Source organism: Phyllobates terribilis, unplaced genomic scaffold, assembly GCF_046119375.1.
Source record: "Phyllobates terribilis strain yellow unplaced genomic scaffold, ASM4611937v1 Scaffold_3298__1_contigs__length_83131, whole genome shotgun sequence".
Lineage (NCBI taxonomy): Eukaryota > Metazoa > Chordata > Amphibia > Anura > Dendrobatidae > Phyllobates > Phyllobates terribilis.
Genome location: NW_027366052.1, coordinates 28,914 through 55,287, shown reverse-complemented (window position 1 = coordinate 55,287; position 26,374 = coordinate 28,914). Strand labels below are relative to the sequence as shown.

The window sequence follows — 26,374 nt, the reverse complement described above, 5'->3', positions numbered from 1 at the left end:
GTCATTTGAAAATATGTATATGTATAGCTTTTATTATGTGAAGAGGTTTAGTATTATTTTGTTTTTTGTGTTGAGGTTGTAGTGGAACTTATAATCTTGTTTGATATGGTTATGAAATTTTAGTTTCTATATTGTTGTAGGTCAAATATATAAGAATGAGGTTAAACAAGTTTTCTTTGTATTGAATAAATGATATTCCATGATTTAGGAGGGAGATTTATAATATCAAAATCAAGACTCGTTTTCACTTAGTCACTTGATTTGAGAATATAATGTAAAATATTTCTCACTTCATTCAATTTTAGAGCATATAATATAAATTATATTCACTTCATACATAATATAAACCAACAAATCAAAGCTCGTGCAAAGCACGGGCGTATACAACATAGTATAAGGAATAAATCAGTTCAACTCTGCTAATTTAATGACAACTATCGTTACTTGTACAAATTCACTGTAAGTTTTGGGTTTTGGGGGGAAGAAAGAAAGGCGGAATTCTCCATTAGTTTATTGAATTGAAATAAGTTGGGTTATAACAAAACAAAACGGATGTAGCTCCTCCCCTAGACTCATCATCCAACAAACGAGCCACCCTTTCGAGCGATGACTCAAGGATAGTGTCACCTAAGGGAAAATCAAAAGCTAAGGAAGCCAACGAGTCAGTGATTGTGTTGGCCTCCCGAAACAAGTGCCGAAACTAGCATTGTCAGTTCCTACTAATATAGCCTTGTGTCAAAGACACAAGGCTATAAAGGGGTGGCAATGATTCACATGCTTACTCAAAAACAAATTGACAAGTGTGGAATCTGTTTCCAAGTAAGCCCCCATGTACCCATACAACTTAAGGCTCGAGACCGCACCCCATAGTTATGCAGCATGTATAGATCAAGAACCTATGTTGTGTACAAAACCACAGAGCCAATGACCATCACCATCTTTAACTACACTAACCGCAGTCGCTCGCCCTCCGATCAAAGCACAATCCGTGTTGAGCTTGACCTTGTTGATATGTGTTGCTCAAGCTAACTATCATCCTCTTTGTTGTCCATCAATCCTGGTCCTCATGCTACATGCTCTTTGATACTCTTTGTTCAATGATGAAAACCACCTTGTCTCCTTGGTTGTCTTCACCTCTAAAAACACATTCACTCCTGCACTTTCAAATCTGCCAATTTGTCATGACAAAGACGCATGTCCATCTCTTCCTCTCCTCACTATCATGTAACATATTATATCTAATCCATTGAGCATAGGTAAAGAAGTCATACCAATCCATAGGTTGTCGGAGGGCACTCAAAATGTGTCAGCTCCTAGTGCAATCTCTACAAATGCAAATAAGGGTCTCCAACAAGTCAACGCAAACCAAGAATTTATCGATGCTCGATATATGGTGTCAGAATCTTTCCTCACCGGTTAATACCACCTCTCTAAATGCCAACCAAAAAATGCCTAGAATAAACTGTTAATGTTGACCTCCCCTCCTTTTGTAATTAACCTCCTATAAGAACTCACCGGCTTAAAGCTCCGATCCGCCGAGTCCTACCATGCAATCCTATCATGATCAACGGGGTCCAAGCTCACCGCAAGTGCAGCCAAATGAAGCATAACTGAGGATGTGAGGTGGTGAGCGAATTCTGGCCAACTCTACCCCTCTTCCATGCACACTCTTCGGTCCACCTCGTCATTTGGAACATTGTTATTAGCCCAATACATGAGCAGACATTCCATCATCCACATGCCCTGCCAAAAAAGAATGCTCCTCCCGTTCCCGACTTGCCAACGACAACCCGGAACACCCACCTTGTCAATCCCAAGCTGAGTCGATCTCCGCATATGAGAATTATCTTCTTCCAACTAGAGATGGACAAATATGTTTTTCATGTAACACCTCCACCCAAAGTTCACCTACACTGTGTATAAATCTCCAAGCAAGCTTGTCGTTAAGCGTATAATTAAGCTTTCTCATTCTCTTCACACCATGACCCCCAACTCTCTTGGTTTAGAGACCTCCTTACAATTCACCAAATGGACCTTTCTACCGCCCTCCCAACTACCCCCAAATAAAGGAGGGGGTAGCTTAGTCAATTTTCTCACACACTGCCTTCGTAAGTGAAAGAGTAGCCATCATATACACGGGAAGTGAATTCATAACCAAGCGTGCCAATGTAACTTTCTGGAGAGGCTAAGGTGGTTGCCCTTCCGACCACTAAGGTGACTATTGATCTGTTGAAGGAAAGGGTCAAAATTCATACTATCACTTGATTATGGAGGAGCAGGATTCCAAAGTAGACCCCAAGATCCTTAGTCACCGTAAATCCACTCTCATGCCCAAGAAGCTAAATCATGTCATGATCGACATTTGGTAAGACAAAAAGGCGAGACTTCTCCATTGTTAACTATTTGTCCCGATGACCTAAAAAACCTCTCAAGGCACCTTCAGACCTCTCTAACTTGATCAATCGACACTTCATACAAGAGGAAAATATCTTCCACAAAAAGGATGTGAGAATGCCCCCCCTGAGGCCTTAATCGTCTTCCAATGACCGGCCTCCACGGATTTGACAATAATATGACCCAACTTCTCAATGCACAATACAAAGAGATATGGTGAAATGGAGTCACCTTGGTGAATACCTCTCGTCGGCTTAATGTGTTTGGTCTTCTCACCATTCTGGAGGCCATTAAGTGAAGAGGAAGTAATACACTCATTTATCAAACTCACCCAACGGTTCAAAAATCCCGCATCAACCAATGTATAAATCACAAATCCCACCAAAATCTATCAAATTCTTTCTCCGGATCAATTTTCAACATCATCCATCATTTCTTGCCTTGTTATCTTTTCATAGAGTGGATGCATTCTTGTCCATGAATGCATCTACTCCATGAAAAGAAAACAAGGCTATAAGTTTGGTTGGTATTGCTTTTGGACTATACAATAATAACCACATCAACTTAATGTCATCTAGGTGTCTATTCTATTGGCCATATCTTGACAACCGGAAAGAACGTCTTTGTGAAGTTTATTTCCTCCCTTTATGTGAACTCTTTGATCACTTGATGTGATTTATAACATTCCAAGGTGCCATCAAATTTGAATTTGAGCTTATAAACCCACTTGGAGTTTATTAGCTTCATGCCCGGAGATAGATCACATCCTATGCAAACTGGAATTGATGATGGAAGGATCAAGACATGGAAGACCATTGGAAGAAGAGGTAGAGCATGCATAAGACTTTAAGTAGGTTGGATTCTTAGTACTCCTTGATGGATGGATTCTCATAGGAGAGATGGTAGAAGGATTCTTCCCATTGGTAGAGAAAGAATGAGGCTTCTGATGTAAAGTCAGAGAGCTGGAATTAGAATTAGTTTTTTGAAGTAAGACTGTCATCATGTAATTCTTGCAAGTGATGTGAAAATAAAGGAGAAGAAACCTGGGTCCCCTTTGGTTGCATCTTCCGGTAACATGAACGGAAAGAAAATGAATATAGACCACATTTATGTCATTGCTCATTTTGTAAAGTACTCTTGTGACTTTTGACCCTCTACAGAATAATCTTGATACTCCCTTGGACAAGGATATTTGGTTTCAATATCGGGGCAATGTTTCAAATCGGGTGATATACTTGCTTCTCCTTTCTTTTTCACATGAAAATTTTAGAACACTTCTTCAACACAACAATCATGATCAATGTATATAGACATGAAATTGACCTGGATTCGTTTCCTTTCCCTTTCTCTTTCCCTTTCCGACAAGCTTAATCAAATGGGGTCGTAATTCTTTGACAAATGACATGAAAGACTCATAGAATATTGCAGCTCTTGAAAAGAACACTTCCCGATGTCGGCGTTGAGAAACTTATATGCCTTCTTTGTCGGATGGTAGCCAAGGAACACACAACGAGATGCTCGTAACATGACTTTGTCCATGTTCACCTACCGCGACTAGACAACTAAATGCCTTAATATTGTCAAGATGTAACTGCCTCAATAAGAGATATGAAAATGAGAGTAAAAAAAATAATGCCCTTGCAATTTCAACGAAGTGTTTGTTCTTCCTTTTTACTAGTCAGTTTTGTTGTGAAGTGTAATCACAAAAAGTTTGACAAATGTTGACTTAAGTCTTGCATAACTCGATTTAATCTGATGATAGTATATTGGCATGTGTTTTCTTTAAAAAATGTTCTTTTCAAATGGCACTTGAATAGCTGAATTGACACGTCTGGCACTAGCTTGCTTCACCTATGGGTGAGGATGGATATGATCGGATTTATTAGATTGTAAATCAATCAGTGAATCTTATTGATGAATGGAACGTGTACATATACTGAGAGGTAGTCTAACAATATCCTAAGAATCCTCAACAGTATTGATTTAGTTATTTGAGAAAATTAAATAAAAGAATAAATACACTTTAATCACTAATATTCTGCAGTAAGTTAAACGGCATGAAAGAAAGTTGTAACTTGAAGACTAAAGTGTTGAACCGTGGATGATGCATCGCCTTCGTTAGAATGTCTGCTAGCTGATCCTCCGTTAATATATAAGATACTCGGAAAGTCCCAGTTTGAACTTGTTCTCTCACGAAATGGTATGCTAAGGCGATGTGCTTCATGCAAGAGTGAAAAACCGGATTTGCACTTAGGCTGATCGCACCCAAATTATCACTGTAGATGACCGGTGTATTGTCCAGCTTATGCTTGAGTTTGCTGAACAGAAACTTTACCCATAATATCTCATCTGCAGTATCCGTTAGGGCTTTATAATCCGCCTCCGTTGAGGACCGAGCAACAGATTTTTGTTTTCTTGCACTCCATGATATAGGCGTATTCCCTAGATATAGTACGTATCCTTATCACCACCATGGTCAGCGGAGAAAGCATGAAAGGTTAACGGAGGTGTTGCGGATATGTGTATGCCATTGTTGGCTGTTCCGGCGAGGTAGCGAAGGAGGCGCTTCAGTGCAGTCCAGTGGTCTGATGTAGGATCTTGCATGAATTGGCTTAGCCTATTAGTGGAAAAGGCTACGTCGGGCCACGTGAGTCCCAGGTCCTGCAGGCTTCCCACTAATGTTCGTTATTCAGTAGGCACCGGAAGAAGCTCGTCGTGGTCCTTTAGTAGGGGAACTGACGCCGACAGAGGCGTGTTTGTCAGTTTGTAGTCACTCATACCAGCCTTGTGCAAGAGATCGCGGATATATTTGCATTACGATAAGAAAATGTCGTCACAACATGATTGGACTTCCACACCTAGAAAGTATGACAGAGTTCCGAGGTCTTTGAGAGAAAATTTGGTACTGAGGTTGGATACCAGATTGCATACCGAGGCATGTGTGTTCCCCGTGACGATAATATCGTCCACATACACCAATAGATACATGGTAGTTGGTCCGCTGTAGTGAATGAATAATGAGGAGTCGGCAATGGATTTGACGAACCCAAGTTGAAGCAAATAAGATCAGAGTTCCATGTACAAGGCACGGGGTGCCTGTTTCAATCCATACAGCGTCTTCCAAAGTTTGCAAACATGATCGGGACAACTCTTGTCAAAGAAGCCCGACGGTTGCGACATGTAGACTTCATCCGTCAACGAGCCATGGAGAAAGGCATTATTGATGTCGAGTTGACGGATTGGCCAGCCCTTTGATGTAGCAAGTGTGAGGACCACATGAACTGTAACTGGTTTGACGACCGGGCTAAATGTTTCATGATAGTCCCGGCCCGGTCATTGATGAAACCCCTTAGCAACGATACGAGCCTTGTATCGATCAATGGACCCATCTGGTTTATGCTTAACCCGGAATACCCACTTGCATCCGACGATATTCTGAGTAGGGTATGCCGGAATGAGATCCCATGTAGCATTCTTGAGCAGTGCATCATATTCGGCTTGCATAGCGAGGCGCCAATCCGGATCAATGAGGGCTTGTTTTACTGTGTTGGGTTATTTGTGTTTCACTGTTGAGGTTAAATTCAGTTTCTGGATAGGTTTACAAATATTGTTGTTGGATCTTGTAATCATACCGGACTGAACTGGAGGTTGATTTTGTGGTTGGGCCTGAGGTACAGTTGGTAGTGGTATTATTTGGGCTTGTGTAGTGGCTGTTGGTTATGGCGAGTGGGCAGTAGTGAGATTCGGCCCAATCGATTGAACTGGACTGTTTTGAATGGAGGAGGATGATTGTGGGTTTTGTAGGGATTAGGTCGTTGGATTTTGATGGGTGTGTTGTTGGGCCTGCTCACCAGATGGTACGATAATTGGCAACTGCATATGGGCTCTCTTGTTTGTTGGTAATGCCGGTTGCAGTGCTTCAGAGCCCAATTTGTGTTGAAATGGGTATTGCTCCTCAATAAAACGTACATGTCGAGACACATATATACGGCCAGTAGATGGATCAAGGCAATTATAAGAATGTTGATCGGTCGCGTATCCTACAAACACACAAGCAATATATCTCGGATCAAGTTTATGATTAGTGTACGGTCGCAACCAAGGAAAGCACAAACATCCAAAACTTTTAAGCTTATGATAATCCGGGTTTTCTTGAGGAGTTTTAAGTATGGTGAGTCGTATGATAATATGGGTGTTGGGAGGCGGTTAATGAGATAGGCCGCAGTGGTCATAGCTAACGGCCAATATTTCAAAGGCATATGAGAGTGTGAAAGTAAGGATAGTCCGGTTTCAACAATATGCCGATTTCGGCGTTCGGCTATGCCGTTATGTTCGGGTGTGTGTGGCGGTGTGGTATGATGGCTAACTCCCTGGTCACTTAAAAAATTTCGTAACCCCACATATTCTCCACCATTATCAGTATATATGATTTTTATTTTTGTGGAAAAGAAATTCTCAACAAGGTTTTGTATTTAGGAAACAATATTTGAACATCAGACTTGCGCTTCATTGGATAAATCCAAATATATCTCGTAAAATGATCAACAAACATACAATAATATTTGAGACCATCAATTGATAAAACAGGAGAAGTCCAAACATCAGAAAATATTGTTTCCAAGGGATATGTGGATACAAGAGACGATTCATTAAATGGTAATTTGTGACTCTTGCTTATTTGACATGACTGATATCTTGATTTTTGAATGGTTGATGACCGTAAAGAGAAAGACTTTTGAAAAAAATGAAAAACTGAAGTCGAAGGATGGCCTAATTTATGATGCCAGAACTCCGATTTATTAAGATGCAGGTGGTTGACTGTAGGAGAGTTGTGGGGCCATACATATATTCCGTTGACGCAGGGACCTTTAATTCTTATTTGGTTGGTCTGTAGGTTCTTCATGGCAAAGGAATCAAGATAAAAGGTAAGTGATGAGTTGGTTTCTTTGGTTAATTTAGATACAAATAATATATTGTGTTTCATGCTGGGCATATATAGAACATTAGGCAAATATATATCATGAAGCTTAAGAGTTCCAGAATGAGATATGTGCAAACCTGAGCCGTTACCGACATATAGAGATTCCGGACCAGTATACGGATGGTACAGGGCGAGGTTCTCCAAGTCTGTTGTCACGTGATGTGTCGCGCCCGAATCAACAAGAAACTTCGAATTTGGTACAGTAGAGGTCAGAGTGTTGACCTGCGGATTTGAGTTGGTTTTGCGCTAAAAATGATCAGGAATAATCACATTCGGATTTTGATGAAGAAAGAGATTACACTGAGGCATGGAGTGGCCCTGTACTCTACACCACTGACATTTACCCTGATAGACTTTCTTCAGCCCAGTTTGTTTTTGTAAACCAGACTTCTACAAATTAGTTGGGCCCATTTGTTGTTGTTTGTATTGGGCCTGATATGGAGCCTGATTTGAAGCCCAATTGGATGCGGAATTAGGAGGGCGAAATTGATTTTGAGTAGGAGGGCAATAATGAGGTTTCGGCGATTGGTATTTCCCCGTCAATGCGATCACCGGAGAGGAGAGCCGATTCGCATATTTGATGGCTAATTCGCGATTGAGGAGCTTCTCGTGCAATTTGTCAAATGAAATGGAGCTATCACGAGCGTTCATGCCATCTATTACGGGTTGAAAAGAGTCGTCGAGATCCCTCAAGACTTGGTCAGTGATGTCTTCCTCAAGCACCGGCAAACCTATGGAGGCGAGTAGGTCCACCACCGTCTTTACCTTGTTCATATACTTGGTAACAGATTGTTCGCCCTTGACGATAGACTGGAATCGCTCTTTTAATTGCTTTTTGTGACTTCTGGTGGCTCTTGCGAAGGTTTGCTTCAGGGTGGACCACAATTTAGCGGAGGTGCAAGTGGTGGTGACGAGCGATGCCACTGAGTCCGAAAGCGTGGGCAGGATGGCACCGTATATGAGTTGGCCCTGACGCTTCCACATCAAGAAGGCAGGGTTGGGAATGGTCACCGGCGGGGTTTTCTTAGATGTGATTGTTTCCGGTGGTGGTTGGTGCATGCCGGCCGAAAACATAAACAGATCAAAGTCGTCAAGTATGGATTCAACTTGGCGTTCCCAATTGAGGTAATTTGTGGACGTTAGTGGATTGATGTTGGACAAGGTGATGAAAGCTAAAGGCTTTGAGGGCTCATGTGGGTTGGGAATACTAAACGGAGATAGAACTGGCTCGGCGGCCATTGTAGGAGTGGCGTCCTAAAGGTATTGTGTTTTTAGGAAAGGATCTTCCTGGCTGATACCATATTAGATTATAAATCAATCAGTGAATCTTATTGATGAATAGAACGTGTACATATACTGAGAGGTAGTCTAACAATATCCTAAGAATCCTCAACAGTATTGATTTAGTTATTTGAGAAAACTAAATAAGAGAATAAAGACACTTTAATCACTAATAGGATTTGGGTTGGAAAAATCAAATTTTTGGGTTGATTGAGTTTGGGTCGATATTTGATAATAATTTTAATACGAATTGACTTGAACTTAATCGGGTCGAATTGAGGTTTTGGGTTTTCTGTGTCGGTTTCGGTTTCGGTTGGGTTAATTTGGATCTCGGACAAGTTAAATGGTCCATCGGGCCTGCCGTTCCAACTTCGGACCGGGTCATTCGGGTTTCAAGTAAATATGGACGTGATACTAATACTCCCTCTATCACATTACTATCTTCCCATTTTCCTTATCTAGTGTTCCATTTTGTTCTTCCCGTTTCTGATTTTGCTATTTTTAGACGTGACCTAAACACTGAAATACCCTCATGAACCCACTAATTTACCCACAAAACCAGTCCCATATATATACTGTTTTTTACTCTCTCCGCTCCTCATTCCTAACCCTAGAGGCTTACCAGCTCTCTAATTTTCCAATCTCTCTCTCAATCTTCTCTTCCTCTTGTTTGCCAATCTCTCTCTCGATCTTCTCTTCCTCTTGTTTTCCAATCTCTCTCTCGATCTTCTCTTCACGATTTTGATCTCATCCCCTAAAAAAACTTCAATAAACTCCCAATATCAATTTTTCGGGTTGAAACCACTGTGGTTGGGTTGAGTTCGTTTGAGGATTAGGGTCTAGATCTAGGTTGAACAATTGTGTTAGACTGGAGATTGACTTTTGCCATGAGTCATTCGTCTAAATTGTTTTTGAAGGACGAATCTAGGATATTGTGGTATTGGCGTACACTTTGAAGGATGAATATAATGTGGATACCATGGTGTACACTGGCCTCATAGAGTCGAAAGGTGATGAATCCCATAGAGATGATGACACGAGTTCAGTCAATGGCCCCTTGGCCATCGTCGGTGATCATAGCAGTGATGACGCTTCAGTATACAAGATCTCAATGTCTCCATGGCTCAGTTTGAATGGGCATATTGTCGGAGTCGACAAATCGGAGGACAAATCTGAGACTAAGGACCCTGAATTGGTGGAGATTTTGGACTGTAGTGGGGATGGAAGTGAAGATCATGCCTAAGTCCTCTAATCCCCTAAATCTCTTATTTGCATGTTATTATTTCAAGTTGCATGCTTATTCAGAGATTGATTATTTTATCTTTGATTTTGATTTTTACATTGCATTGTCTGTTCATGAGATTTTTATGTTGCCTATGACATTTTAATAGTTATTCTCTATCCTAGATAGTTTGAATGGAATATAAAAGCATAGTTAGCTTAATGTTACATAATTAATTCAATTAATCTTTAGAATCTTTCATCAGGTGCGACTGAACTTGGTTATATTGAGTTACCCATAAAGGTTTACTGGTTTTTTAAAATGTTTGTTGCTTCTAGCATGACGTATATTAGTAAATTACATATTTGGATCATCCAAGTTCATTCAATTGGTATTTTCCCCATTAAATCAAACCTGATCAATTAACTTATGTTGGTAATTAGTTTTTATTTAGGTTGTATCTTATTTGAACAAAATATAAAGAATATATATATAGTCATATTCTTATCATATTCCCCATACAAAATCCATTTACAAAATGTTCCATTGATAAAAAAAATTAAGCAAAAATCAAATCATGCTAGAACAGAAACAATCATAATTGTGCTATTCGATCATGATCTGATATTGACCTTTTTCTTGAGTTGCATAATTTGGAAGTTGACTTCCTCAATATGCATTTGATGTAGATGCTTGTCCATGATCTTGAGTTTCATTTGATCTTGCTTGTCCTTCTGTGTTGGTTGTGCTTGTCCATGTCAAAAACAGCCCAAATTGGGGCTTTAACTTGCGTTCGCAGATTGTTTTGAGCCTCTAATCTTTATATTTACATGAGGCAATGGTAGTCATTCCCCTTTACATTGTAGTACTCATTAATTACATACTATAATGCCATCCACACATTGCTAAGGGTTTTTGGGTCTAATTCAAAGAATTCATGATGCACTGCTTTTAGCAAGTTCTCCACATCTTTAGGCATTTTTTATGCATCAATGACTGGATGCTTCTAAAGAACGTAAGTCTAGGATTTTTAAGTCGGGACTATTAGGGGGTTATTGAAACAAAATGAATGTAAACTCATCTTGTATGAATACCTTTTGCCATTCTGGACCTTCTTGCGCGATGTGTGCCTTTACATTATCTTGTTGGATGAAAATAAATTTTTTGTCTCCCATCTCTTGGCCATTTCTCCCTGATAGCTAGAAGTATTTGGTTAATTAACATGTTTCTTCACACTTTTTTGTTTATTAATTCAACTATTGTTGGTTTGAGCTTGAGTCTGAATCTGGATGAGAACACCTTTGACCTTAGTAAGAAGTTTTGCCGGTTGTTCGTCTTTCTTGTGATTGCTAGTACTTCCTAAGTAACCTGGTCATAGTAGCAATTTTTTTATCCTTCATGATTCAGAATATAGAGAGATTAAAAATCAATGCAAGAGTGACCTTAGCTCTGATACCAATTGTAGGACCGAGTGACTTGATCGGATTGCTTTAAGTGTTTTAAGATGTATATAATGAAAACACAAGTAAGCTACTCTAATCTTAAAGATTAGATCTAATAGTTATTGAGCTAAAGAGTTAGAATTGCGGAATAAGAGATTAGCTACAATAATAAGCTTAGTAATATGAATTAAAAGGCTCGGATCAATGAAAAGATTTTTCCAAGGTGAGAACCCTAAGCTTCTAATAAGCTCGGGATAAAACTCAACACTAAACTTATATTAATCAAGAGAAATTACACACTTAAGCTACTCCTATTTCAAAGTAATTCTCTCTCACAATACAAGTTACGTTCAACACATACGAGCAATCTCTCTCAATCAAGCTCTAAGGTGTTTTAGACACTAGCTCTCTTCACATTGACTTAATCTCCTAATAGCTTTCTCTCTAGCTCTCTCTTAGGCTTAACCGCTTTCCTCTCTCTCTAGCAAGTGAACTTCTGAAACTCTCTGTTCAGCTCTATGAACTTGTGTGCCTAACAACACCTTATGCAGACTTATATAGTATTTCTAACTTAAACCCTAAAGCTAGCAAATCTATATCAATCCGCAATGAAGATAGACACCTCAGCAATCCGTGTCATCATTTGTGCTTCGGAAATGCATCAACGACCTCTATCGCTTTGTGCTTCTTCACTTGATCTTCTTAGCTCATCCACATTGGCCATCCACACCTTCATCGTGTCTCTGATTTGTCTAGCTTGGCGATCCCCTTCCATCCACTATCTTAAAGTAGAAATCCTAACAAACTCCCTGTTGTTTCCATTTCCCTTAAGTTGTAGCTTCAACGGCCTTCCCTTCACTTGACCAAATCCTCTATGCGCTTGTGCAGGATTCCACCCGTAGACTCTTGATTTTCGCTCTATTGCTTGTATCTTCTCTCTTTAATCTGAAGCAAGATCCACTAGCTTTACAACGACTCTCGCTTTCTTAAAGCTAATCCTTGTGACTTCTTATTTCTTCTCTATAACTCTTATTCTGTCTTGGCGAGATTTAGCTTTCCCCGCTAGACCTTAAGCTAGTCTCCTCGTGGACTCAACTAGTCCGCTTGTATCAAAGCTACTCTCAGAACTCCTCAAGATATACCTGATTAGCTTAGAACACACAAAGGATATCAAATACTTAGGTTTGTTATCATCCAAACAAGTGGAACGTTTGAGCTAGCTAGTTACACACTCTAGCTCAAACTGACAACTATATTTGTGATAATTGACCCTCTATCCATGTTATTAGATGATCTTTGTGCTATCTCTTAGTATGTGAAATGGAAGATACCTATCTTCCCATCAAATATACACTTCCATTTGAATTGTATCTAGGTCTAGCCACAACAGTAGTAAACATCACTTTCGGTATGAATTTGCTAGAAGTTGATGATCTGTATTTTCCCTTTTCATTTGATGCTAGGTATACTCTATGTGTCTTCTTGCTCAAATAGAACCATTTCTCACTTAGATGAACAAAATTAAACATTGGGTAGTACTCTCTTTTTTTGTTGCTATGTTTCCTTGTAATAGTCCTAATATCCCTTTCAATCCTGGTATTTTGTTGTCATCTTTCAACCAGAATGCAATGCATTTGAATTTGGTTTAGTTTGTCCCCTCTTGACCATCCTATGTACTATGCTCTTCGATATGTTAATATTTGTAGCTAGATCTCTGATGCATGATCATTATCTCATTTGCAAGCTTGTATTGCTTCATGTGTGGTTTAAATTATTTTTCTACCACAATTATGAAAATGTGTACTCAAATTGTAATTCTGACATGCTAACTTCTGCATCTTGGATTTGTTCCAGAGTGCCCCAACGGTTCTTCTTGATATGTTGAATTCATGTACAGTCTTTGTAATTGTCACGCGTACCAGTTGTCTCCCTACTGCTCTCTGTATAAGCCACACTGAAATGTGTAGTCTTTTGTCACTACTAATCCTTCTATGTTTTGATTAATGATTATCTTGTTCAGCTACTTGCTCTGTTTCTGCTTTATTTGGTGACTATGGATGCTCAGTTGCTTGAATTTGTGATTGTTGGCTCTCTTCTAGTTCCTGATTAAGATCAAATTGATGTACGATCTGTACGTCAACATCTGCATCACAATCTTCTTAATGTTATGGAAATGGAGTCTCATTCAAGTCAAGAGAAGAAGCCATTAATAGCATATTGTGATGCACATTAAATATCTGAAAATTATTTGTTGAGATTTGAATGTAAAGAGTAAATATGGGTGTTGTAAATAGGTCTATGACATTTATATGTTGTTATCTGTAGAGTCTTTAATGCTGAAATTTAATGGATGTTGAGATTATTTAGGTTAACTTCTATGGCAATGTCTAAATGTACTCTATTTTTTGTCTATATGCACTCCAAAAAAGCACGTTCAAGTTGTGCGTGCAACTTTAGCACGCACAAGCTAGGCGTGCAGGGTAAAATGGGAAGAAGAAAATTTTGAGTCCCCAAAAGACCTCACACGCCCAAATTAGGCGTGCTAATACTTGGCACGCTCGGTTTGGGCGTGCCAGACTCGAAAAAAGAAGGGGGTGAACAATAGCACGCACAACTCAAAAAACAAATTGTTTAAGAATTTTCATTTACATCAATTTACCGGTTTAGATTATTTGAGTCAATTTCAACATTTTTTTTATCAAACTGAGCCCAATTTGGCCCAATTCACTTGATCTAGTCCAAATCGGGGCAATCAGACCCCGATTGAATCAATTGATCGTATTTTCACACAATATAGACCCAGAACATACTTGATATTCCACTATATCGAGGATCGATTGAATCATTTTGGCCAATTTCATCCTTGTTTATCCAACAGAGCCCGTTTTGGCCCAATTCACTTGATTTGGACCAAATCAGTGCAATCAGACCCAGATTGAATCAATTGATCGTACTTTCACCCAATATCGATCCAATTCATACTTGATATTTCACCATATCGAGGATTGTTTGAATTATTTGGGCCAATTTTACTATTTTTTATCCAACCGAGCCCGATTTGACCCAATTCACTTGATTTGGACCAAATCAGGGCAATCAGACCACGATTGAATCAATTGATCATATTTTCACCTAATATCAACCCAATCCATACTTGATATTCTGCTATATCGAGGATCAAATGAATCAATTTGGCCAATTTCATCCCTTTTTATCCAACTCGGCCTAATTTGGCTTAAATCAATTGATTTTGTCCAATCATGGAAATTGGACTCAGATTGAATCAATTGATCGTATTTTCACCCATAGATCCAATTGATCGTATTTTCACCCATAGATCCAATTTGTACTTGATATTCCACTACATCGAGGATCGTTTGAATCAATTTGGCCAATTTCACCATTCTTTATCCAACTGAGTCCGGTTTGGCCAAATTCAATTGATTTGGACCAAATCGGGGCAATCGGACTCAGATTGAATCAATTGATCGTATTTTCATCCAATATTAACCCAATTACTTGATATTCAACAATATCGAGAATCGTTTGAATCAATTTGGCCAATTTCACCATTTTTTATCCAACAGAGCCCGATTTGGCCCAATCACTTGATTGGGACCAAATCGGGGCAATCGGACCCATATTGAATTAATTGATCATATTTTCACCCAATATCGATCCAATTCATACTTGATATTTCACTATACCGATGATCGTTTGAATTATTTGGGCCAATTTCACTATTTTTTATCCAATTGTGCCCGATTTGACCCAATTCATTTGATTAGGATTAAATCGGGGTGATTGGATCACGATTGAATCAATTCATCGTATTTTCACCCAATATCGACCCAATCCATACTTGATATTTCGCTATATCGAGGATCAATTGAATCAATTTGGCCAATTTCATCCATTTTTATCCAACTCGGCCTTATTTGGCTTAATTCAATTCATTTGGTCCAATCATGAAAATTGGATCCCGATTAAATCAATTGATCATATTTTCACCCATCGACCCAATTCCTACTTGATATTCCACTATATGGAGGATTGATTGGATCAATTTGGCCAATTTCATCCTTTTTTATCCAACTGAGCCTGATTGGCCTAATTCAATTGATGAAATTCGCCAAATTGATTCAACCGATCCTCGAATTAGTGGAATATCAAGTATGAATTGGATCGATATTGGGTGAAAATACGATCAATTGATTCAATCGGGGTCTGATTTCCCTGATTTGGGCCAAATCAAGTGAATTGGGCCAAATCGGACTCGGTTGGATAACAAAGAATGAAATTGGCCGAATTGATTCAATCGATCCTCAAATTAGTGGAATATCAAGTATGAATTGAGTCGATATTGGGTGAAAATATGATCAATTGTTCCAACCGAGGTCCAATTTTCCCGATTTGGGCCAAATCAATTGAATTATGCCAAATCGTGCTCAGTTGGATAAAAAGATGAAATTGGCCAAATTGATTCAACCGATCCTCGATATTGTGGAATATCAAGTATGAATTGGGTCGATATTGGGTGAAATTATGATCAATTGATTCAATCATGGTCTGATTGCCCCGATTTTGGCCAAATCAAGTGAACTGGGCCAAATCGGGCTCGGTTAGATTAAAAAAGGATGAAATTGGAAAATTGATTCAACCTATCCTCAATGTAGCTGAATATGAAGAATAAATTGGGTCGATATTGGGTGAAAATATGATCAATTGATTCAGTCAGGATCCAATTTCCCCGATTTGGGCCAAATCAATTGAATTAGGCCAAATCGGGCTCGGTTGGGAAAAAGGATGAAATTGGCCAAATTGATTAAATCAATCATCGATATAGTGAAATAGCAAGTATGAATTGGGAAAATATTGATGTATATGAAAATTCTTAAACAAGTTTTTTTTTTGAAATGTGAACAAAAGCACGCCTAACTTAGGCGTGCTACTGTTCATTTTTTTTTGCGAACCGGGCACGCTTTGTTTGGGCGTGTCAAGTGTTTGCATGCCCAATTTGGGCGTGCTAAGGTCTTTCGGGGACTCAAAATTTTCTTCTTCATATTTTACCTACATGTCCATCTTGTGCGTGCTAAAGTTGCACGCACAACTTAGGCGTGCTGTTTTGGAGCATATAGACAAAAAATAGAGTACATTTAGACGCTTCCTCTCTATTGGTTGGATTTGTAATTGAAAACAATGTTAAGTCTCAATATGTGTGAGCTTAATGCATAAATTCAATTGGATGTTGAGATTGTTTGGATTAATTTCTATTAGTTAAATTTGTATAATTGAAAACTTGTACTTTTTCTTAATAATGAAGGTTGCCAATCAGTTGTCATGGTGCATCTCCTTTAATCTTGCCTAAATACTTGTGCATTGGGAGAAATGGGAAGATAGTAATGTGACAGAAGGAGTATTATAATAATACTATCAAACATATATTGGATCGAATCAGGTGAACTATTGGAATTCAGGCTTTTTAGGTTAATTGCATGTTGAAGTTAAGTATTAACGACATTCACTTTGATGTAATGAATTTTTCGGTTCAGGACGGACAATATTGGATTTTTAGACAAGTTTAGGTTGGACATTTTCATGTTTTCGGACAACTTCGGATCGGAATATATCAAATTTTCGGATTAAAACAGGTTAATCGGTTCAGTTTATTTGTACTCGGGCTAAATTGATTTTGGCCGAATCTTATTCAAATAATCATGTAGGCATTACTAGTTGATCACCTGTGTCATGCACGGGGTTTGATTGATCAATTGATAAAATGAATATTAGATACAATTTGTATCAAATTATGTTAAAATCGTATTATAAACCATATTTTTGTATTAATAGACATTCATGAAAATTAGAAAAATTTAATAGAATGACATGTATTTGAATTTATATATGTAATGACAAATATTAATTTATAATTAGATTTACATAACAAATTTGTAATTTAATTGATGGGAATATACTATATATGTGGATCCTAAAGTTAAATCTTAAATTACAATATCAATATATCTTGCAAAATTAAAAAAATTAAACATCAAAGATATTTACCCTAAAACATGAAAAAATCAATCTTAAAAAATATGTGACTTAAAACGATGAAATAAGTATAAAATCTATCTTAAAAATAGAATAAAAAATTAATTAAGTAATTATAAAATATGTAAAATTGTTCATTATTTAGTTTAATATAACATGAAAAAGAAATTATTAAATACATATTGCATTGTTTTATCTTTATAGAAGAATATATTAATATAATTACTTTATTTAGTAAAAAAAATTGTACGAAATACATAACAACAATGGATTCAATTTTAGATAATATAGAAAATAAATCATAAGATACATATTGCATTATTTTATCTTTAATGAAATATTTTATGTAATATATAGTACTAATTTGGAGAATAAAAAATATAATTTTAGAAAAGAGATTGACTAATATTCTAGTTATTAAGTAAGTTTTATAAGAATAATATATATATAATAATTAATTATATTAAATTATAAATACCTTATTAAACTATTCCTAAAAATATAGGAGTTAATTAAAAAGGAATAATTTTAAAATATATTATAATAGAATCAATAGGAAGAGTAGAATTAATAATACATCTAATTAAAAATTACACCTAAGAAAATATTGGCTAGAATGAATGAGAGAGCTTCAAATGAGGTAGTTCTAATATATAACTAATATAAATTATTGTATTTTTTATTCTTAGAGAAGAAATATAGTTCATAATATTTATTATAGGTTAAAACATATGTCTATATATGTTTAAAATATAGTTATATATTTGAAAATGAAAATAATCTAAATTTGTAAAAGGACTTTTAAATATTTTAATAATTTATTTATTTTTAGAAGAATCATTCATATTTAATAATTAATTAGATTAAAATAAAATTATCCTAGTAATTTGTTCCTATAAATATGGTAGTTTATTTAAAAATTAAATGAGAAAGAATAGTAGGACCAATAAGAGAAGGGGAATTAACTGAAATTAAGGAGAAAGTTTGAAAAGAGATAGATTTAATATTCATAATAAAATATATAAATTAATAGCTTTAATGATGTGGCTAGTGAAAATTAATAGTTTTAATCATGTGGAAGATGAAATGGTTTTCTCAGAATCTTGATTTTTTTTAAATTAACGTGGGAGTAACATGTGAGCTGTTTTAATCTCAAGCCGACACATAAACAGAAGAACTATCCTATAATATATAGATAAATATAAATACCTTATCAAATTGTTCCTGAAAAATATAGGAGCTAATTAAATTTTTTATAATTTAAAAAAAATATAATAACAGAACCAATAGGAAAAGTAGAGTTAATAATATTTCCAATTAAAAAATTACACATAAGATAATTTTGGCTAAAATGAATGAGAGAGCTTCAAATGAGATAGTTTAATATATAAATGGTATAAATTACTACATTTTTTATTCTTAAAGAAGAAATATAGTTCATAGTAATTATTATAGGTTAAAATATATGTCTATATATGTTTAAAATATAGTTGTATATTTGAAAAATGAAAAATAATATAAATTTGTAAAATGAATTTAAACATATTAATAATTTATTTATTATTAGAAGAATCATTCACATTTAATAAATTAAATAGATTAAAATAAAATAATCCTAGTAATTTGTTCCTATAAATGTGATAGTTTATTTAAATATTAATTGAGAGGGAATAATAGTATGAATAAGAGAAGGTGAATTAGCTAAAATTAAGGAGAAAGTTTGAAAAGATATAACTTTAATATTCAGAATAATATATATAAATTAATAGCTTTAATGATGTGGCTAGTGAAAGTTAATAGTTTTAATAATGTGGAAGATGAAGTGGATTTCTCAAAATTTTAATTTTTTTAATATTAATGTGGGAGTGACATGTCAGCTATTTTAATCTCAGACCAACACATAAACACGGGGACTCAACTTTAGTATATAGACTAGTTTAAGACCCATTCCATGCACGGGAGTTTAAATTTTATAACATAATTAGTGTCGTTACATAAATTTGAACGATATAAAATTTATAAGATAGAAAACAAATTGATAAAGAACAATAAAGGAACGCGAGATTTGTTGACCCATTTCACCATAAACGGTTACGTTTGCGGGATTTTAATCCAGGATCTCTAATATAATTATATTAGTTAATGGGCATCATCTAAGCAAATGGACTTGATCTACTAAATTAGGAAACTGTGCATTTCCCCGATCAGTTAGTGTTATAATTATCAATACTGAATACAGTCATCATATCTGAGTTGATGAAACATTGACAAATAAGCAAGCTCTTAAAAAACTCCACTCACACCAATCACCTCAACTGCAATTTCATGTTAATGCAAGTTATTATCAGTTGAAATGCGTATTAGAAAATATATCAAGAATGACATCTATCACAAGTAGATACATGTAAATCATTGCTTGAATTAGCAATAATAAGTGTAGAACAATCAACACCGAGGATATACTCTAGCCCATCCGTAAGATAAAAATATAAATCATGGTGTATAATAAATTATTAGATTAAATCAAACAGAAGGTAAATAGTAAAACAAATTTAATGAGATTCATAGTGAAGAATGATAGACATACCCCATCAGTTCAAGTTTTGAAAAGCCTCTTTGTATACAACATTCAATGTTGTAGTTTGTAGTTGACCATTTTTGTCACATAGAAGAACTTTCAAATCCTCTTTGCTTGTAACTCTTGATAGGGCAACATATAATTGTCCATGACAAAACAACAGGCTGAAGTAGGAACAAACCGACTTGAGACAATGATTGGCCTTGACTTTTATTTATGGTCATAGAAAAACACACGATCAACGGAAATTGTCTTCTCTGAAACCTGAAGCGAAATCGAGTATCTGATGGCGAAAGTATAGTGTGAGGAATGTACACTTGATGACCTATGTTACTTCCTGAGATTATGTCATCTTGGATAACGTGTGTTCCAAGTCGAGTAATTATCAGTATCGTACTGTTACATAGACATGAGGGTTGATCAATATTTCTGAGAAGCGCCACAAGAACACCTATATTGTTGAGATACTCACTTGAATACATTGTAGCATCACTGTTATAGTTATCATCAGACATGCAAATACTGTTTTAGCAAAGATAGATTCTTTCTTCTCCTGGTAGTTAAGACAACATGTAATCATTGACCGTCTCGACAATCTCATGTGTTGGGGCACTAATTGCCCTTTCTTGGAAGTAATTAGCTGGACATTGAATGTTAGTGAGAGAGGGATACAAAGATGTAACAATTGATGGAATTGGTTCACTCACTTCGGTTATACGTACTCCTGAAGGAAAATCTATGATTACCACACCATCATTTTGACCACCTTCAACTCCATCACCAACTCTTAAGATCCATGCTAAAAAATTCTTTTGATTCACAAATTTGTGATTCTGTGCAGCCACGTTCTACCCGCATATTTCTTATCAGTTTCAAAACTTCACAATGATTCCAGAGAGATGAAGAATTAACCGTTGCTAAAACAATATCTTGCCTACTTCCTCCAGCTATAAGAGGCAAAATTTGTCTGCAATCTCCATCAAATATACAACTTTATAACCAAACGATAACTGCGAGCTATTCTGATTTGAACACACTATGTCTCTTAATGTTCTATCAAGTGCTTCAAAAGCAAACCTGTTTGTCATTGGATCTTCAACCCATATTATAAGTGAGTCTCTACATATCAATTCAGCAAGATGTGTATATGGTTTTATATGACATGTTGAATCCTCATGTATATCTACTGGAATCGTAAATCTGGAATGTGCAGTCCTACCACCAGGAATCAAAAATGTGACAATTTCACTTGAAGCAACATTAATCACAACTTCACCTTTCGAACATAGGGCAGCTGAAAGAGATCTCCATATAAATGTTTTTTCCAGTTCCTCCATACACGTACAAAAAGAACACACCTCCTTCTTTTGCATGCACCGCATACATGATTTGAGAATACACAAATTTTTTCTCCTCATTCTTACGTTAAGTTCTTGAGGTCAATGTCTATCATCCGATGAACGTTGTTGATTTCACCTCTAATTTTGGTTTCCAAAAATTTTCGAATGGCACTCATATGTCCTATGAAATCTACACATACAAATACAAAAAAGAGTTTTATTGATAGTAATTTTATCAAATAATTATTAGAAGAAAAAAAGTTAAAAATGTATAATCGATAAATTCTTACCAATCAAATAGTTATCATCTAGTTCATTATTGACGATACTATTGAAATCAACAAAATCAAAAGAATTATGTGGAATCGGTGTTCTATCAAATTCGTCCACTTTTGTATTCTTGAAGAACAAAAGTTTATTACCTAGTTCCCAGTACATATACGAGATAATAGTAGTAATGTTTAACCTAAAATCTCGTATTGTGTATATTTTATCTTCCATCATACTCTCAAACGTATTCTTGAATTTTCTTTCTGTTGGATCGTTGTGACGTAAGCAACTAAGGAAGTGACCGTCACTTCCCCGGACGTTAAGCAGCGGAATAATAATACGTAAAAGTTTAACACAATATTTAGAGTGGAAACCTCAATACAAAACTAGTATTGAGTAAAACCACTACCTTCTAGTTCTTCACTAGAAGGATTTGAAACACACATACTCTTCTTATTGGATTTCTTGTTTGTTACAAATAGAGAACTCGGAATTATCAAATCTCTCTTCTCACTCGTACCCAAACTCAACCCTTACAAATGTATTGCTCTCTTAACCCAGTATATTGTGTTTTTCTTCTGTCGTTCAGCCCCGTTCTTCATTGTAGAAGACGAATCCTTTTATAGGCCCGAAGCGGCGTATCTTCCTTGAGCAAGATATGCAATATATTTATTTCCATATTGTTTGACCAAATCTTCAATTAAAATCATCTCCCATGGTTCTTTTCCTTACTGGATGACTTCTTAATCTTTTCTTGATTTCTTCTTTTTCTTCCTTGAGGAAAATCTCCATAATATCTTTTTCAAGATCTTCTCCAAAATCAAATCTTAACTCCTTAAGATTTGCTTCTTTATTTGGTTAATCCGAATCTTAAATGTTTAAAACATTATTGTCTCATATCTCTTGGCCCATACTTCCTTCCTTAATAATATGGTTGATTGATTCCCGTGTTGAAGTCGCTTACCTGTTAAGGAAAGTTTCCTAAAATAGTAACTGCAAGTAATACTCAGGTAAACGAGTTAGTAAGCGACTTGTCAACATCAAAACTAAGGAACTTCTAACAAATTTCCCCTTTTTGATGGTGACAAGCACTTTAAACATTTAAGATCAAAATCCAGTATAAAGCATAGAAGGACCACATATAGACACTTGACAGTTCCCCTTAAGATGACTCAAGTAAGTAACCTAGTAAGCAACTTCCCCCTCAAAATATATACGAGCAAGGGATGGTGTTTGGGAATCAAACACATTAGAGGAGAGCAAGTTACACGGCTTTCGACTCAACATCTAACTTGTGATTCTCTATTTCTGCTTGGTGCTTCTCCAGTTGATTCATCAAGCCATTTACATTGGCTCAAAGTTTGATGTGCTTTGATCCACCTTCACCTACTGGATCGGCAGATGTACCCTTTTGAAGATTCCTTAGAGTCAATTTCCTTCTTTCTTCCCTGATCTCTTCTCCTTATACTAGAGAGTTTTGTGTTTAGTTTGTTGTTGGGTTTCGAACAGGCCCGCCATAAATATGTCATGTCATACATCCACGTAGGCAGATATACACTCTACAAATTGATTTCCCCTTTCTATCTCAAGATTTTCCTTCTTGTGCAAGACTTCAGCAGATTCTGTTACCTTGTCGCTTACCTCCTCATGTATGAGTTTGATAGTGAAGTTGTGTAATGAGTGGGGACACGTACCAAAGATGGTTTCACAAGGAGACCAATGCACACACAAAATATTTTAACATATATGTGCATGTGTTTATTAAGCATAGCATTACGAATCCAGTTAATATACGAAAGAAGTGCTCATATGATTGTACATGTTATACATGGCTTTGGGACACTATAGATTTCCTCCGTCATTTGGGCTTATAATGTCAGGTTAAAAAATCATTGGGAGGAATCTTTTGGGCTTACAAAAATACCTTTGTGATTTGTGAGTCAAAATTCTTAAAACAAGTCGTAATTAACCAGGGAAGCGACTAGGGGTAGGATGCATGGAAGGCAAATAAGTATAATCTAGAAATGTTACACCTACAAGGATTATGATATGCAACATATAATAACAAGACACACATGATTTAAACCAATCATCTAGAGAAGTGTAAGATAATAACATTTAGTCAAGGGAAATCATACCAAGTTCCATACGAAGCTTCTCGAAGGGTTCCTTGTTGCGAGCCTTTGTGAAGATGTCAGCAATTTTATTCTCTGTGCTACAGAAGTTCATTGAGACCATTCCTTTCTCGACACAATCACGAATAAAGTGATGCCTTATCTTGATGTGCTTTGTCCTAGAGTGTTGCACAGGATTCTTAGATATATTAATAGCACTAGTGTTATCACAAAGTATAGGAACTGAGTCAAGAAATATGCCAAATTCTCTTAGCTGTTGTTTGAGCCACAGAAGTTGTGAGCAACATGCGGCTGCAGCTACATACTCAGCTTCTGCTGTGGAAAGTGCAAATGAGGTTTGTTTCTTTGATTCCCAAGAGACAACACATGGACCAAGGAATTGAGCCATTCCGGAAGTAGACTTTCTATCCACCTTATTCCCAGCAAAGTCCGCATCTGTATACCCAACTAGTGATAGATCACCACCACGAGGATACCATAAACATAGATCAGTTGTTCCCTTGAGATATATGAGAATCCTCTTCACAGCCTTGACGTGTGTTTCCTTTGGATTTGCCTGAAATCTAGCACATAAACACACACAATACATAACATCTGGCCTACTAGCCGTTAGATATAACGGAGACCCTATCATTCCTCTATATAAAGTTTGGTCAGCATCCTTCTCCTTATCGTCCTTTCCTAGTGAATCATTTGGTGACATAGGGGTAGAAAAAGGTTTATAATCATTCATACCAAACTTCTTGATGCACTCATGGATGTACTTTTGTTTATGTACCTTGGTCCCTTCCTTGGATTGAACTACTTTCAGTCCTAAAAAGAACTTTAGTTCTCCCACCCTACTCATTTCAAACTCACTTTCCATGAGTCTAGTGAACTTAGTAACCAACAACTCATTTGTAGAGCCAAAGATGATGTCGTCGACATAAACGTGAACAACCAGGGTATGCTTTCCTTCTCTGAGAAGGAAGAGAGTTTTGTCTATTTCCCCACGCACATATCCATGTGAGAGAAGGAACTGTGATAGCCTTTCATACCAGGCACGAGGTGCCTGTTTAAGACCATACAACGCCTTATCTAACGCGAAGACATGGTTTGGATGAGAGTGATCCTCAAACCCTGGTGTTTGACTTACATATACTTCCTCTTTTAATACGCCATTCAAGAATGTTGTTTTGACATCCATTTGCTGCAATATAAAACCATGGTGAGCAGAATATGCAATCAAGAGTCTAATAGCTTCTAACCTGGCTACGGGAGCAAATGTCTCATCATAATCGATTCCGTCCTGTTGGTTGTACCCTTTAACAACAAGTCTTGCCTTGTTTCTTGTGACCTGCCCCTTGTCGTCGAGTTTGTTCCTAAAGATCCATTTTGTGCCAATAATGGTTCTGGCCTACGAACAAGTCTCCAAACCTTGCTTCATTCAAACTGATGGAGTTCCTCTTGCATTGCTTTTACCCACTCTGGATCCTTGAGTGCCTCACTTATAGACTTTGGTTCTGCAAGGGAGATGAAAGCAGTGAACGCATAGGAGTTAGGGTCAGAGTCACTTACCTGGTCGACTACCTGTTCATTTGCCTGATTGATTACTGGGTCCACAACCTGGTCACCTACCTGGTCGACACCCGGGTCGACTACCTGGTTGGTTGCCTGGTTGACTACCTGTTCATTTACCTGTGGAGCTTTTGGAGGGATACAAATGGTAGGGCACTCATAGTCTCTAAGGTGAGACGGAGGAACGCGAATGCGTGGAGCTAGAGAGGTAGCTCCGTGGACCACTGGATTACTGATAGTGTTTGTAGGTTCCTCCTCATCCATGTGATTTTCTTGGGGCATGGGGTCGTTCTGTGAATCCGTGCTTGGGTTTTCTACGAGTGGGGAGAGAGGTATCCCTTCTTCACTGGTGGCTTCCTCCGAAAATCCTAATATATGGAAGTCATCATCGACGGACAGAGGTGGTGCATTGATATCAACAAGTTCGGTTCCCATCATCTTGTGTTCATCAAATCGAACATGCACAGTTTCCTCTACCGTCCTTATTCGTTGATTGAAGACCTTATATGTCGAACTATGTGAGGAGTACCCAACAAAGATTCCAGGGTCACTTCGAGCATCGAACTTTCCCAAGTTTTCCCTTCCGTTTATAAGGGCGAAACACCTACAACCAAACACACGTAAGTGACTTACATTGGGTTTTCTTCCTTTGAGTAGCTCGTAGGGTGTCTTTTCCAGCATTGGTCTTAGGAAGGCTCTATTTAGGATGTAGCAAGAAGCATGTAAAGCCTCAGCCCAGAAGTTCCTAGGAAGACCACTTGCGATTAAGAGCGTTCTTGTCATTCCTTCCAAGGTTATGTTCTTCCGTTCAACCACTCCATTCTATTGTGGAGTTCTAGGAGCTGAGAAGTTGTGATCAATTCCACAATCCCTGCATAATGAGAGAAAAGAGGAGTTGTCGAATTCAGTTCCATCATCAGTGCGGATGGACTTCAGCTTGCTTTCCAGTTTGAGCTCAGTTTTCTTCTTCCACATGACAAACTCCGAGAATACATCTTCCTTTGTTGAAAGAAAGATGGTCCACGTATACCTGGAGAAGTCATCAACAATAACAAACACATATTTGTTTCCACCACGGCTCAAGGTGCGCATGGGTCCACACAGATCCATATGAATAAGATCA

At 37.0% G+C, this 26,374-nt stretch overlaps 1 pseudogene; it reads right to left on the bottom strand.

Annotated features, from left to right (window-relative positions):
* Positions 1–19,962: 19,962 nt before the first annotated feature.
* LOC141247841 (uncharacterized) lies at positions 19,963–22,895 on the bottom strand (annotated as a pseudogene).
* Positions 22,896–26,374: the final 3,479 nt, after the last annotated feature.